Raw genomic sequence first — 16,755 nt, 5'->3', positions numbered from 1 at the left:
CCTTGGCTCCGGCGGGGCGGGGGCACCGGGGGAGGGCGAGCGGCGGGCGCTGCCCTCGGCGGGCCGGCCTTGGGCCCTGCGGGCGGCTGTCCGGGGCGGCGGCGAGCGGAGCCTGCGGTCAGGGAGTTCGCTCTGGGGCACGGCGGAGCACTTGGGAATTGCCGGCTGCAGGAGGAGGAGGCTTTAGGCCAGTGGAGCTCTCTAAGTGGGTCAAGAGCACCGTAAGTGGGTCTTGTTTATAGCCTTCCGTGCACTTGTTGCTTGTCAAGGCAGGGAAATCTGCTGCTGCGCCTGAAATCTTCTTACAGAGGCAATAAAAATAATAATTCCTCCGCTTGCACAATATGGGAATCTTTTTTTGCAAGCAGAATGTTTTTAGGTACATAGATGTGTAAAYACTGGAGTTATCAACAGTAGATAATGTAATAYAAATATTTGGTATTAGGGTAGCCACAATTTGAATATTCTGGYATCTGAAGAAACTTTTTAAAGAAAGTTTTTTTTCTTGAGAGAATTAGGTATTCATCTCTTGTTTGCTTGGGATGAACAACAAAGACATTTAAACATATGGTAATCACCTGGAAGACAAAGAGGAGATGACAGGTGTTGTTCTTTACTGGGGTTTTCAAGCAGTGTTAGTTTCCTTTTGTGTTTGTCTTAGCCTTACAAGTCAGTTGATTTTGTGGCTTCAGTAGGTGTGTGGGCATTTGCTTTAAGAAAACCATTAATATTAAATTTTAATTTTTATTTGTCGTACAGGCTTTATCATTTTGTGTATGTAAACTATCATGCATTTGTCATATAGCAGAAAAGCTTTTACATGTTACCCCTTTTATATAGAAACTGTGTTCTTTGTGCAGCATTGAGATTTTTCAGGCAGTTGAATTGTTTTGTGTATCACAACCATGTTGTGTATTTTTTTAAAATTAGTTTTATGACACTGGCCAGACCCTCTGGGCAAACCCTTCTTGTCATAACCGGGTTTCAAGAGTTCATGTGYTACAGTATAATTGAAACTCTGGATTTCACTCCCTTGCTGTAGTCAGTGTTGGGGAGTATTGAATTTCTGGTTCCATCCTGGCTCTGGTCTTTACAGATCTGTTCTGAAAGTCAGTGTGCTGCACAGCAYTCTCTGTATTGTAAAAACCCTCAGCTTTCAGAGGCCTTTTTGTAGTATTTMAGTGTGCAAGTGCTTGTTTGCTGCAGAACCTTAGTGAGGCTACTTCAGATTGGTGGTAGCTGCTCTAAAAGAGGTAAATAGGTTTTAAAAATCGACAGAAGTAGGTGTTGTGYCATGGAATTATGGGTGCAGCACAGTCACAAAAGATGGCCAGTTCTCCTTGTTATCTTTGGCTATGACCTAGTATTGTTTATAGGAGAAAGGAAGTTCGTGTTTTGAGTTTGTTTTTTTCTTTTCCTGTGGGGTTGCAAGTTATGTTGCGGTTAAGAAGATTTCATGCTGTGGTGCTTGCATTATAGGGATAACTGACTAATAATGTGTAAACTTTATCATATGATGCTTAAACCTATATGAAGACTGTAAGTGTGTGTTAGTAGATAACTTAAAAGAAGTTCATTGTTGTATTGGAAGTGTAAGATTAGTTTATAAAACACAGAAATGATTCCTTTGTCTGGACTGACAACTAAATATGGTTGTAAATAAGGTTTTTGGCAGCTTTGCTGTGAAAGTCATGGAAGATAGTTGCAAATGTGGAAAACTGAATCAGAATAAGTGACAGAGGAGCTAGAAGCTGCATCCCAACTCAGCCCAGGTTTTCAAAATGATGCTTTCTGAGTGTAAATCAAATATGAAAACATAATGTGGTGTGAAGGACAAGAGTGTATTTTTGGCTCAGTTCTTAAAGCAAAACCTTTCATGGTGAAAATTTCTTCAACTGAGTCTTACRTATTGTATGTATATTCTCAAATGCAGATTTTAAATGTGATGGGTATAGGAGCTTAAATTGTCTTTAACAAGATAAATGTTAACGAGATAAGAGAGCCAGACATAAGGGGCTTTCCATCACTCCCTTACCTTACCCCAGCCTTTAAACCGATGGAGTTGGATCAGTGCTGTTGAACTGGTATATGTTGAACTGGTGACATTGCTGCCAGTTTGTCCAAGTGGCTAGTGACCAGTGGTTTTGGCRATGTGGATGAGATTCAGACTTGAAGCCTCACTCCTGGATACCAGATTAAAAGGCTGGGCTTTGGAAAGCCTGTGCTTGCTCTAGGCAAGCGTTTCTGTAGATCTGTGATGAAGGAAAATTAATGGGAATTGGCAGGGCATGTAATGCCAGTGATTTTAATGCGTGGATCTCTGCTCTTATCTCATGTCTTCAGTTGCATGTTCAAGGAGCTGTGTCAAGCATTCATGTACAAAAGATACTCAATATTAGGCACTAAAAACTTTGCAAGTACAGGTTTTGGATTGCATAACCATATTGTCCAAGACACKATGCAAAGTAACAAGGCTTGCTTTCATCAGTGGAGATGCTGTTTGTGCGTGAGGAAAATCTTGATAAGAAAACTTCAGGAGGTCGTTGGATTATTATGCCATCAGCAATTCAAATCTTTGAACARAAGTAGTTCTGAAATGGAAATACGAGTTTTGAGTATTTATGATTTGAAAGTGTCTGTCTGAGTCATACAGTGAATTTTCTGACAGACGGTGTTGGTAGATTTGAAAAGACGTTACACAAGATAATGGTGGTGATTATGAAGAAGTATTTGGGACAGTGTTTAAGGGGAGGATTGTTACTTTAAACTGTATTGTCTTCTGATAGATCTTRTTTTAAATGCCTTGACCTTTTACATGACGTTTTTCAGCTGGTTGTGCTTGACATGGTGAATGCCTGTGCTTTTTAAAGCACCATGTTTGTCAAGACAAGTTGAGCAAAAGAAACTGGTTTTCAAAAATTAAGGCTATGGAGACAAATAMGTTACCAGTACTGATTCTTCAGGAAAYTGATTTCTGAAAACMTGTTTAAMTTTCATTTGTTTATTTGACTGTGCTCTCRCTACTGGAACATTTGACTTTTGAAGTAGGGTGCTGCAGCTCAGTTTGTAAACTAGTAAGAAGCAGRAGGTGAGTTGTTTTCAGATTGTTCCTGTTACAGGGCTTTGAAGAGAACAACCTTCTGCCTTCTGTGTTGTGGAGTGAGAGATTCATACTTTTCCCATCATGTAACTGAACTTGCCCAGGGATTATTTGCCCAGAAAATTTCCATTTTTCTGGAAAGTTTGTCTCAATTGTTTGACATAAAAATATCATCTTTATCTTAGTCCAGTTTGATGATGAACCTCAAGGTTTCCTTCCAGGACACGGTGACAGACTTTGTTTCCAGAGGGCTGTTCTCCGTGTTGGGATGTGGCAGCTGGTGTGAYAGGCAGGCAGTGTCTCTCAGGAAAGGAGGTAACACAGCTTATGCTGTTGCTGCTTGATTTGAGAAAGAGCAAAGAACTTGAAGTGAGTTGGCAAAATTAAGGTGCTTAGAAATATGAAAAGCAAATATTATATGTCTAATAGCATTTTGCCTTTGGATCTAACATGATTACTCATGTATTCTGGAGCTGCAGATTTCTGCTGCTCTGTTAGTGGAGGACAGGGTCTCTTTTTTCCGACCAGGCAGGATTCTTTGGGCTTTTGTGAACTGTATGTGTATATCAGTGATTTTGGGACTTCTCAGGTCTATCGTGTGATTAAACTGAATGCAGAAAGATGTCTTCAAATGTATAGGCATACATACAGGACACATAATTGTCAGTGTAGAAAAATTTGGTGCATGGTTCAGATRGATTTCAATAGCTGTGAAAATGCAATGGAATCTGCTGGGATGTGCCAGCTGCTGTAGCACTGTGAACAGGACTAATTAAGCCCTTGTGAGAACAGAAAATAGTCAGGCACTATTTACAGGAGGAAAGTGTTGGAACAGGCAGAGCTATAATCATTGGCGCTGAGGTACCTTTAGACAGCAGTAGGCAAGAGTACACAATTGCAGAATGGGCTGAAAGTCATATCTGAATACTCAGAGTGGCTGTTTCAGTGTTCTGCCAGCACATCTAAGTACATTGCAAACTTCTGTTGAGACCTGCTACAGGAAAGGCTACTTCCTTTTTTTTTTTGCCCTGTTTTGTTCTCTTCTTTCTGCTAATATTTTATCTCAAAATGTTAAGCGTTCCTGTTTCTCATGAAATGGTGAAAACCAGACTTACACCAGATACAGATGTTCTAATGTTACAATGGGGTTTGAAGGGGTCCTGTAGGACTTTAGCTGTCTGCCAAAGTGAATTTTTGTTTTTCCAAGGGTATCTATGATCATCTGCATATATTCAAAGATAAGGTGTCTTTAGGCTGCCTTATCACAAGTGCACCAAAGCCATTTCTCATATCTGTTCATCCAGTTTTCCTCCTTCTCTTCTTAACCAAATTAAATGCTCTTTTCCCCCCCGACATGTTTGGTTCCATCTGCTTAGAGGATTGCAGACTGCCGTTCCTTGTTTGAAGCCAGGGTCAATTGTACTGCTCTATTTAGGTCTAGAGGATGACAGTTTATGTGTTATGGCATTTTTTGRGAGATGGCTGGATGTGTGAAGCCACTTCTATGACTTCTAGATAAGGGTAGTTTGGCTAGTAGCTGCCTTTAGTGAGCTTTTCTGTTTTAATGACAGCATTTTGGCGAGGTTCCTGTTTTAGCTCCTTAGTGATGGATGTTTTTTACTTGTCARGTTTGATTTTTCTCAAAATGTTGTCATAAGTGTGTGTTAGTAAATTGGATGTTTATGGATATTCGAATAACAGGCTGTTCCTGGAGGGAAGAAGCCATGGGCCTTCCTGCTGTGTGAAATATTTTCTTCAGTAAATTCTGCAGACTTCATTAAAGGCACTTATTTGTGATCCTCTGATTTCTTGGGCAAATTACTTGGTGGGTGATASTAGATTTTGGGACGTGTAACCATGTTGAGGATTCAAGATCACATATGTCTGTATATTGTTTCTGTAGTTTGTAAAATGCAGACCTTGTGGTGGAAATGGAATAGTTGAATATTTGATATTAATGAATTATTATTATTTGGATASTTGAATAGTTGCTCTCCCTTTTGGAGAGCAAATACCAACTTAGATTAAATCTGAATGGTAAAATTCCTTAAGTTGGTGGTAAAATTCCTTAGGTTAATCTYTAACTCCTGCTTGTACGGGAAATAAATCTCTGTGTCCCGGATAGCAGTGGGAGCTGTTTGAAAAAGCCCTGCAGTGCAAAGATAAGCGTAGCTGAGACYTACTGTGCTCTCAGTCCTGAGAGTCCTGGGAGGCTTTTAGGTGCAGGGAAAGGGATTCTAGCATTTGAAACAAGGAAATGGATGGCTAGTAGGACTTGGGTTGAAGAGCCACATGCATTTCAGCATCTCTCAACTGACAGTTAGGTATGCTTTTGTCATCAAGAACACTGTACTTCATTTTCTGGTGGGCTGCTCCTGAAATTTAGCAGTTGCCATTCCCTGGTGTAAACTGAAGGATTTACTTTTTCTGTTTTTCTTCCTAATGCTTTAATTTATGTGTTGGTCTCCATGGCTGGTGGAATTTGTGGGCATGTATTACTTAGACAAATACTAAAGCAGGGGAGGTAAGTTAGTGGTGGTGCAGTCTGGTACTTTCAGACGTTGTGAGATGATACAGTGAATTTGCTTGTAGAAAACAATGTGCTTTGCAAATTGTGTTAGTTTAGGAATTATTTGTGTGTCTTTGTATTCCCTAGAATGGCATATGGCATTGCAAGGCTGGTAACAGCAATGTTCTGCTGTTCAGAATCTTAATCTTTTTGGCAAATAGTTTTTTGTTTTAATGGAACATGACTGTAGAAATAAAAGTAAGAGCTTATTCATATTTTTTATTAAAGTAGCTATGTGACCAAGTGCCAACTATTGGCTTTCTGCCCGCTGTACCTTCAGTGGGGAACAAAATGGATCATTTTATGAGGTGAGTGTTCTGAGAGTTGAGAAAAGCATAACAAAGTCAACAGAAGCTTTACTTAGTGGTTTTCTGACCTTTACATATTCCAAGCTAGAAGGAAGATGCTGAAAAAGGCTTGTGTCATGGTTATCTTAATGTCCATGATTAAGTGCAAACGCTCTTTGACTTCCTGCTATGACGTTTTAATAATTGGCAACCATGTGAAATCTGCAGCATTACAGAAATAGTTCAATAATAGATGTCTTATAAAAATCCTTTCCTTTTTGCAAGCTTCACTAATGCAGGGAGGGAAGTTGCTAGGTAGCTTAGACTTGATTTGTAAGGTATTTCTCAATGGGCAATTTTCAAAGACATTTTAGTATAGAAAAAGAATACTAAATTTAAATACAAATAGTATGATTTAAATATAAGTATATACCATTTATTTATTCTCTTTTTAGATAATCCTTCAGAAATAGAGTATAATTTGCTAAAGCCTCCTTTYTCTCTATTAGGATTTTTCATAGGTGTTTGTTCTGATGTTCGTATATCAACCAGGAATGTAGAAAAAGGTGATCAGCAATGAAATGTTAAAATTTTCTGGGTTACAAAAGGAATGTTTGATTTAGGAGGAAGTGACTTGTTGCTAAAGTAATTTGGGAGCTGTCTATTTGTTTTTGTCACTTTGTCTATAAAACTCTTCTAATTTGGTCTGAACCTATGTTCTAGAGTTTAAGGGTAGGATGTATTATGCCTTGAAGGCAAACTCAATTTCAAATTAAGCTTGTCCTTAATAGACAGCAAGAGAAGCTGACCAAGTTTCAGAGCCCTGGCATAAATGTTTCTGTCCCAAACATCCAAGCAGCGCGTGATGCTGTTGAAAATGCCAGTTGTGTCAACTGATTTGGAAGGACTCCAGGACACGGGTCAGTGTGGGGAAAGATAGATGATGTACAAGACTGTCGGAGATGATACTCCAAAATCTTCAAATACTCAGATAAGGTCAGGGTTGATGTAGCAGGACGGCTCTGCAGGGCTGTGGGTAAGCAGGGCACGCATTGGGTTGGGAGCAGCAGAATCTTAAAACGCTGTTGGAAGGTGGWACAAGATGCTCTCAGAGACACATTGGTTTTTCATTCCTTCGTGTAAGCCCTTTCCAGCTGACTTCTTCTGTATCAGTTAACTGGATCAAACAGCCCCTTGTTACACATCACAGTAAAGTCATTGTGAGAAACAAAGCATGATCGCAGAACCCATGACTGTTTTCCTCTGAAAACTCATGTCTTGGCTCTGCTTCAATAGTTCATTATTATACAAGTGCCTGAGGGCTTATCTGCCTGCAAGACTCACATGAGTGTTTTGTGTAGGCTAAGGCCATCCTTGAAAAGGTACAATTCCACATTCCTGTTCTTTTAGCAGTAAGTATGATGTGTTCAGAAGTTCTTGTACTACCACCTGAAATTGCATTGCATTWTAACAGACTATCACATGTAGACATTAAAACTTCCTTAAAGCTCAGTGCTTCCTCCTTGAGGATCCTGTTTTGAGGTAACACTTTCTCATTTCAAGCTGAATTGAGCTTGAAATACTCGTCAATTGGACAGTAATGGAAGTAATGTCTTTGTAATAAATGTACAGTTCACAAGCATGTTATTTGTTACAACATTCAGAGTCACAGGTAACAGTGGTGGTATTTGGGGTTGACCAAAGCATAGTCGCATAATTCCTGCCGTAGAATGGCATTTAGTCATGCAAATGATGGAGCAATTGAGAATTACTGGCACTTAAAATTAATTACTAGGCAAACATAAAAAGGAAAGGTGGGGAATATACTCATTACTGCTGCTTGCATCCGAGACTGCTTCTTCATGGGATGTGACAGGTAATGGACCAGTACCAGCATATTGTGCTGGTTGTGGTGATCCAGTTGCTAAGTAAATATGCAGGATGTGTGTGTTGAAACTGCTTCTCTTCAGGGATTGCCCAACAGTCTTTAYTCATCACTGAACTTTTGATTTGTTTGTACTGAAAATCTTGGATCATCTGGTAAGTTGTCTAGAGAATTGATTATATTRGGAAGCAAGTGGTCTGCTAGGTAAACCATTTCTGCTTTCTATTGGAAATATTGAATAAGGACACCATACTACTGGGGAGGTTTTAAACTGTAAGACTTTGTATAGAARTATTACCAGCACTTAACAGTACATAATGYAGTATGTGTAATGTTGGAGCCAGATTTTCTGTCTTGTGTACTACTTGCAGTATGGATGAAGTAGGTTGTATAAATTACAAGCCTTCCCTCCTCCTCTGGAGTGCAATGACTGTCAGATTGAAGCTGTCATGCTGGTGCTTTACAACTCCAGCAACACAGGATCCTAAGATAAACTCAGCCTTCATTTAGGGAAATTTTTAGGCTKTAACAACATGCTATGAAGTGAAGCAGAGAAAATGGAAATGGATTACAAGAAAAGTCTTCTGCATTCCTTTCTGTTTTCATGCTGTAATATTTATGTCATAGAGGATCTCTCCCAAGCTCTGATTTCAAAACTCCCATGTGGACCAAAAGCAACATTTTATATAGCTTGACAAAGGTCCMTTTTCACTAACTTCAAGTGACCTGAGGCAGATTAACATGCAGATTAATGTATTTAACAGTAATAAATCAGCTTTAGCAAGTACTGGGGCAGTGATCTGTTAAGCAGAGAGTTTGGATAAGATACGGTATCTGGAGTTGAGTTGAACATTTTGTAGAGAATAATATAGTGGAGATGGTTGAAAATTTCCTGCTTTCCTCACTTCTGTGSTGATGCATCTTTATGCAATTTAGCTGTAACTATGTGAAGTTTAAGTTAAAGTTATCTGGATGAGTGAGCCCACAAAAATGGAAGGATGTCATGAATGAATGCATGCTTTTTGTCATCCAGTGTGATGTAAATGTTTACAAGCTGCTGTGTAGGACATGTACTCTTTGGATTTTTTCCCTCTCTGTGTAAATTTATTATCTAGTTTTTAGTTTTCTTGGAGAAATAGCCTTCATGCTGATTACACATCTTTCTTGTAGGAATCTTGGACTGTAACCTTCTCAAGCTTGAATACAAACATCAAGAACCAGTGAGGAATTTGAGGTGAGAGAAATGGATCTGTGCTTCCTYGTAGGTAGCACAGTTGTCAGAGAGCAGTAATAATTCCTAGAGTTAGGAATACTTGGTGTGGTGGGGAAAATTTAGTGGTTAAGATAACTGCTGTTTGTTACCCCATGTGGAAGGGACAAGATCTGTTTATTTCATTGTTTTGTGTTGTATTTCTCAGAAATGAGGCTTACAAGAAATTTGTGTGTTTCTGTAAGAAGGTGACAGTGTGACAGGGGTGGCTTCCAAATTGGAGTTGATTGTTGAGGTGAGGTGCAGGAGAATATAAACCAGTCAGAGGCAGGACTGGAAGATGTCATTCTTTTCACCTTCAGGAGGAAAACTGTAGCAATGAATCAAGTAATTAATAGGATTGGGGTTTTTTAAAAGGGTTTATTTTGTTTGTTTGTTTTTCAGTTTTGAGTTTGGGGTGCCCTTTTTTGTGTAAGGGGGAAGGGTTTGTTTAGGGGATTTTTTTCCCTTTGGTTTTACTGTTCTGACTTTTATTAGTGCAAATCAGTGACATCAAATTGCCATGTGGCAGTTTAAACACTACCCCTGAAAGAAGTTAAAAATCATAGTGGTTGATAGATTTTATCTCATCGGTATGTAAGAACAAATACTGGGGCACAGTGAGAATTTTGATTTCTTTAAATCTCTGGGAAAAAAAAACCCAAATTAATTCTATCAAAACTTGAAAATCCAGGAATCTGTAACATAAACTAGTAAAACTAGAAATCCCTCTGGCTCACGATTCTGCCTTCATTGTGGAGTTGCTGCTTAGGCTTCTGCCCTCTGAGACTCTCTTGAGTACCCTCTTGTGTGTCATCCAAGCAGGCTGTGTGACATTCACCCTATGTCCCACCAAGCTCTGCTGCAGAAACATGTTTATGTTCTTGTGCCTCACTTGCTCAGTTTTCCTGCCCCTGTGTGTCACCCATGCACAAAGTGACACGACCTCCCTGAAGCAGAGAGACCAAGAAGCTTTGGGCTGGGTGTGTTCTGCATGTTGTGTGTGTCACTGGTGCTGAGGTGGTGGGGAGTGTGTGAGATGTGCCCTGGGTGTGCTCATGGCATGGTTCACTCGTGTGTCCCTTGCTGCAGGATGAAATCCTGACATGCACATGCCAAATGTGCCAGTTTGCAGCACCTCTTTCTGAGCCTTTGACTGTGCTCTGTCCCTGACCTTTCTATTTATACCCTTTGAGTCCTGCCAAGTTGCAGGACCACCCACCAGTACCAGCTGAGCTGACCAGTCAGGGGAGAAGGAGGAAACTTGGCAGCTGTAGGGTTTATCTTTCCCCTTGTTCTCTTRTGTAAGTCACTGGCCAGAGCCTCTCAGGGTAATGCCTGTTGGCTTCTTGGATACCTTTGGGGAGTTACTGGTATTCTTTGGGTGCTTTGCCTGGTGTCCCTAGGAAATTTTCTGTTTCAGCCTTCATCTTTTCTTCTTTGGAGCRTTTAATTTTCTGTATTGTAATAATTTGACTTCCTTCCTGTTCTAGTTTGTATCTATTTATTAAGCCCTTTTCTATCCTTCCTCAGAGAGAMCTCTCAAGGTTTTTAGTGACCATCCCCTAAGGAAGAAAATAGCTTCTAAGCATGAATGCACAAGCAACATAACACAGGCATGCATTGGTATTCAGAGGTTTCTAGAGCTAAAGGTGTCTTCATGTGCTTAATACCCTTTGATGGATTTACTCTGGATGTTTGTCCATTTTCCCTTATCCTGTGAGTCCTCATCCAGTAGCAAGATTTACCTATTGCTGTGTCTAAAATGACTTTTTTAGGTTTGAGGTCACCTAAGCTGATCTGCTGTTTGTGACCTTAGCTTGGTTGATGGGCAGTAGTTGGTATCTTCATGTTTTCTTGTCATTTTTTTGGGGTGGTGCTGTTGTAGACACGAAGATTAGGAAACCTTGTTCTGTGTTGAAATCTTAACTGCTATTTTGAGTGGTCACCTCTGGTTTTACGTAAAGCTTTCCTATCACAAAGGAAACCCTCTCTCAAGTAATTTAGTAAATGTGTAAAATGTTATGTAAAACTTACGAACTATTACAGATTAACTAGYGCATGTTAAAAATAGATATCGAATTTTGTATTTCATAAATTCGAGACTCGTTTCACATCTTACTTGTTTACTTAGGCTACAGCTGCTTGCTTATCTACAGAGGTCAGGACGTGCGTGGTTATCTGGGTGGGTCGATTGTCCTCTGAGGTTTTGCTTTTGCTTCTTCTAATGTATTAAATTCACAGCACTGGTTATTGACTTTGTCTACTTTTTTCCCAAAATCATGCCTGCCACTACTGTGCTGTCAATWGTGGAAGAACCTTTCATGCTTTCCCTAATAGTGTAGCTGGGGATACAAGTGGCTAAGGCGGTGCTTTTGCTCTGTTCAGATCAGACCCCCTGTATGGAGTTCTCAGCTGGAGCACTCAGCTGAGTACATCTTTGGCATACAAATTAGTGGCTGGCTTCTGTATGTAGCACTCAGTCTCTGCTGAGAAGCTTGGCCTGTGTCTTCTGTCCATCTGTGCACATCAGGTGAATCTCAAGAGCTGTGTTGCATCTTGGTAACAACCATGGGTATGGTAGATTGTCTTTGCATCAAAATTACATTAGCTAGCTTATTTTTCTGATGGAGAGGGCAAACTTACCCTAGAATGACATCCTTTATTTCCTGTCAACTCCATGGACAGTAGGTTTTTTTACATAGGTGTTTAAGCATGAGGTATTTTTTCTTCTTTCCAGAATAATTTATCTGAGCAGTTCTATGTGTATTAACACCCCTTACAGATGCAGTTGGACTCCCGCTAGCGTACCTTCAGTGAGTATTTGAAAACCAGGACAAATAACTATTCAGTAGTTTGCTGACCCAGTTCTTGCTTTCTGCTCRTGTTCCTCCTGTCTGGGCCCTTGTCCAGGAAATCAACTGAAATTCCTACCCTTCCTACTCTTAAGATTGTGAAGGCTTATCGACTCAGCCATGTTTCCTTCCTTTTCTTAGGGTTYCTTAAAGGAATGGAGTGTCTTCTATGATATCTAGAGATTCTTGCTGCAAACAAAGCACAGACAGTGAGTGCCTGGTTCAGTGTTTTGTGTTTAGGTGCTGTTGTATGTGTGTGTGTGTGTGTATATGTGTATAAAAGGCCCTTAGGTACAAAACAACACTGACAGGTCACCCCAGCACAGAGTTCCCTCTCAGGGCAGGGAACWGGTGACCTATTYGGTTGCTTTTCCTGGRGCTGTTTCAAACCTTGTTGTTYTATTGTAATTTTCCCGTAACACTTTAAAGACAACAATGCTCTTCCAAGTTGCAAACTRGGAGGAATGCRAGACTCCATCCATGTTATGTTCTTGTTTATGGGCAGAGAGGAAGTACCTCTTATGCATGTGTTGTTTGTGAAAGTAACATGCGTGCAAGTAAAACCAAGAATTTATTGTTGGGGTAAAGGAAATCTTAACAGTGTGACTAAATTTTTCTTTACCAACGACYGATTAATGGTTCTAAGAAGAATGTGGCAGTTAGGTACAGGAAGACGTTGCCAAATACAGTTAAAACTGTAACACRCAGACTTTTTGATTTCTGTCCCTTCTCTGAGAGTTGTATTCACCTTTYCATTGCTGCTCTGGGTCTTTGTCAGCAGTGTTGGACTGCTGGAAAGGATAATGGAGATTGTCAGCCSTAGGAATCATTTGTTRRGAGGAGTGCGATGTTGATGTTRCCTSTTTTYTCTTCCTTCCTCTRGGATCCACTTGAGTTTTCTTGGTATCTTTGCTAATATACTTTTACTCCTCTTTTCTTCCTTCATTGATCTAAAGCTCCAGATTGTCTGAATTTACTATATATGGTGCCCTTTTGTTACTCCAAAAGCCAGATTTGTCCAGCCACAGATTTGCATTTTGTTAACTGTCCATTAATGAGTTTTTTAGCTGTGGGGTGTCCCTGTGGAAAGGCTGTGTCCTGTCTCTTCTCCCATATCTGTCCTGTGTACTGCATCCAGTATTTTTCAACGTTATTGTAAATTCCTCTTTCTGTGGAGTATAAATAGAGGTTTATATCACACTAAGGTAAACGGCATCTGATCWGTTAGAAAAGCGGCTGTCACAGCTAAATTGAATAAAAGCTGAAGAAAAGTTCTGACAGAGGAAGCCAGATACACCTCAGTGTGGTTCGATAGGGAGCTCCTGCTGTCTCTGGCAGGGCTGCATTTACAGGGCTGCTGACAGTTCAATGTCTCCAAATCCCTGCATAACATTTGCAAGTCCAGGTGTTGCAGACTCTCTTATGACTCCAGGCTCCTGAGCAGGAGGAAATGATCCTGGAAGAATCCTATGTTTTCCATCTTACCTTGTCTATGTAGGTCTGAGGGAAGCCAGTAGTGCTTAACCGTGATGTATGTCCATYGTTGCTTCGTGTAAGTGCTTCACATAATGCTGTGTTTTCTTTTGTGAATTTTATAATTAGARTAAATGCTGTATTCTATCCATGATAAAGGTAACCTGTGTGTCTAACCTAATTTTTTTTTCTGTTTATGTGAAATTAAGGTTTTTTTCCTGTTTCATAATAATAGGTTTTCATAAGTGTAAACATTGCATCTGTTCCCTTGAGGAACTTATTGCTTGATCTGCTGTTGTTGGTATTTTATGTTGTGAATTATCTCCTGTAAAAAGTTTGACATTAAAAAATAATCTTTGTTTTCCTGTAATAGTGTTGATTTTTATTAATCGAATCTAATTAATGTTGCAGCCAGTCTTCACTGTATTTAGTAAGYAGTKTAGCTCTGTTACCAAAAGGGTAGCTGGCAATTCCATACTTCAAAGTAGGGACATGATATATTTTTCAGTGAAAGTACCTAGAGGGTGAGTGCTCCTCATTGCCCAGCTAATTTACAGCAGTTTTTTTTTTCTCAGTTCTTTTGTGTGTTGGAGGGTCTTTAATGGCTTTGAGGGGTTTTTTTTGAAAGAGACTTGSAGACACTTACATCCCCCCAACCCAGAATAGTTGTCTGAATGCACCAGTAARTGTTGTTAAGTCACACAAAACATCTGATGTATATATTCACAAAATGCTTCCTGATTATTTGTAAATTAACATGAAGCATGTTTATGATCATTAACTGTTTCAAACTTAAAATTTGTGCTGGTACAGCTGTACTGGTTAGGCCACAAACAGCAACAAAAACCTCTGTGGGAAACAGTGGTACTAGCAAAAAGTATTTTGGTCAAACAAACCACAGCAAGATGACTTGTCAGTGTCAGGACCTGTAGATGAGTTTTGAGTTCAAGTTACATCCCTACTTCATTTTAGCAATACTCTCCTAAGCAGACTGGGTGTTTTGAAATCTCTTCTTSCTCATGGTTCAGTAGAAAGTAAAAGATTAACTTAACGTTTCTACTTTTAGATTGCATCACTGCTGTCTCAGGATACCAGTGTCCTTGGTCTTGTTTCAGAATTCAGGATGATTTTGAACTATAACCAGAAAACGAATATGTGTCTGAAAGRGTAGCACTAAATGTAGAGGAGGCTAAAGGTTCATGTCAGCTTTTCTTAACTCTCAGCAATATTTGTCTTTTAAAACCAAAATTATTCTCTGGCTATTGCACTAAGGAAGTTAAGTAATTGATAAGTAGTTTAACTGGTCTTATGTAAAACTTCAGCCACTTGATTAAATCTGCTTCTAATTGGTATAAATTAGATGCAGTCTAGTTATAGTRGATCTRCTTMTTTTCCTTTAATGTTGGTGGTTAAGAAAGAATTTGAGAGATGATGCACCACTTTTTTGATCCTAGACTGATACAATTCTGTGGGTGTGGATGTTATTTCTACAGTGTCCTTGTAAAATTCTTGCTACAGAAAACTAGCAATTTTTTAGTTGTCTTACTTAGGGTGAAAACAACAAGTGGTATGTGCTGCTTTCAGCTGAAGAAAAGCCATTGCTGAGGGCAAGAAAACCAGTAACTTTACTTTGTCGTTATTTTTTTTACTAATATGGGAGTGCAAACGTTTTGTAGACCAAACCTGTCAGCCACAATAAAACCACTGATGAGCAAGCTTACAACGTCATGTGTAAAGCTCATCGAGATTATCAGTAAAACTAGAGAGCAGGTGGTTCCAGAAGAGTGTCAGATTTCTGCCTCTGAGATCCTGTAGGCTCTATGAAATKGAGTGATTTTGGTAAGGTGTCTGGTTTGCTATGGCAGATGTGCTCTGCAGCTGGCCAACAGGTCATAATAAAGGCCATGGTGTGTAGGCTTATAACAATTAAAAGTTAGGACCAACAGATAACTGCCAGTTTTTCATGGGCTAGGAAAATATTGCTCATAATATACGTGGAGTTATATCTTTGGGGGTGGAGTGCTGCCCTTTGTTACAYTGTCCACGAAGCTTCGCGATAGTGCATCGAGCCAGTGCAGTTTACGTGTTGGACAGCCTTTACGTCTGTCGTGGCAAATGATGATCTCATTCCCCTCCCCTGGTTAATGTTTTTCCACACTGTCACCTGGAAGGGGTTGTGACAAATGTCACAGTGCCTCTGGGATGGGCAGCTGTGAGAAGTGGAACTGTTYATTGCCCAAACAGGGCAAAGTGGAGCTGCCCCCTCTGGGCATCAGCCAGGCCTTAAATCTGCGTGGTGATGGCATCTAAATGAAGAGATGTCCAAGCAGACGGGGTAAGGAGCACTGAAGGTGCTYTCCTAATGATTTACTGCTGCTATTTGCATCCTGAAATGTGCGTGTTCCTCTTTTTTAAAAAMCGGGCTGTAGTGTTTGTTTTTGTACAATTGCTCCAGGCCTTGGAGCATTTTCTTGAGCTGCAAAAGGACTTGATTCAGTTTTTAGAGAGTGAAACTCAGGCTTCTTAGGAGGAAGGGTAGGGGGATACTTACCTCTGGATTGCTGCTGTCTTGGTGCCCTTTACATTCCCATGCAAAGATTCTCTCTGTGGAGGGGTTAAACGAATGTAACCTCAGTGTCATGGTCTAGCTCTGGATTTTAGTGTCTGCTCCAAATACTTGGGTTTCCTTATCTTTACCCAACAGTTTTGTGAATTGGATGTTCTTGAGGCAGTAGCAAAAAGTATATATTCTGAATTTTCATTTAAGAGGAAAGTGCTGTTTAATTTCAGTCTTTCACTTTTAGACAGTCTGTGATCCCAAGTGTTACTAAGATAAGAGAACTGCAATATTTTGTTGTTGGCAGCCATGAAGCAACTTGGTGTGAGTAGCATGCCATAGAAATAAAACCATAAAAGAGCAGAACATGGAATGTTTCTCACTTGGAGAAATGGAGCCATTTAATGAAAAATGAACCAAAGGCAAGTTTCCCAGCTCTGAGGTGTGGATATTTGTGAAATCTATTGTGAAAAGAACTTGAACTTCTGTTCTTAGTTTTGTACTGCTTTTGTGACAATTCTCTTGGTTTTGGTTTATTGAAGAGTAAAACTGATTTACAGCAGTCATCCAGTCTTTAAGGACCAGACATTGTGCTCTGGGAGTGGGCCAACCTCTGACATAACTCTTAACCCAGGTAAAAAACTGGGGTCCAATTTGCAGTACAAATTGGACAAATGTTGTAACAATGTAATGGGATCCTCTGRAATGGAAGCATTTCAATAATGCGGGCAGGCTGCTGGCTTGTTCCCTTTCTTTGGATCCAAACGCATCAGAATGTGC

At 39.9% G+C, this 16,755-nt stretch overlaps 1 protein-coding gene across 7 annotated transcripts in view; it reads left to right on the top strand.

Annotated features, from left to right (window-relative positions):
- Positions 1–76: 76 nt before the first annotated feature.
- ADIPOR2 (adiponectin receptor 2) overlaps positions 77–16,755 on the top strand; it is a 43,136-nt gene continuing 26,457 nt past the window's right edge. The window contains exons 1-2 of one of the 7 annotated variants that reach the window (XM_057390053.1): positions 77–221; positions 9,012–9,075. The gene's annotated coding sequence lies outside the window, so the exon portion shown is untranslated. Of the gene's footprint in view, positions 222–7,761; positions 7,833–7,915; positions 7,997–9,011; positions 9,076–15,635; positions 15,754–16,755 lie in introns of those variants that run through there. The other 6 variants (XM_057390052.1, XM_057390058.1, XM_057390054.1 and 3 more) reach the window with 6 other exon arrangements.

The sequence above is a fragment of the Malurus melanocephalus genome, unplaced genomic scaffold (genome assembly GCF_030028575.1).
Source record: "Malurus melanocephalus ecotype Western Australia unplaced genomic scaffold, MMel_1.1 scaffold_22, whole genome shotgun sequence".
Classification (NCBI taxonomy): Eukaryota; Metazoa; Chordata; class Aves; order Passeriformes; family Maluridae; genus Malurus; species Malurus melanocephalus.
This window is presented reverse-complemented; position numbering and strand designations above follow the sequence as displayed.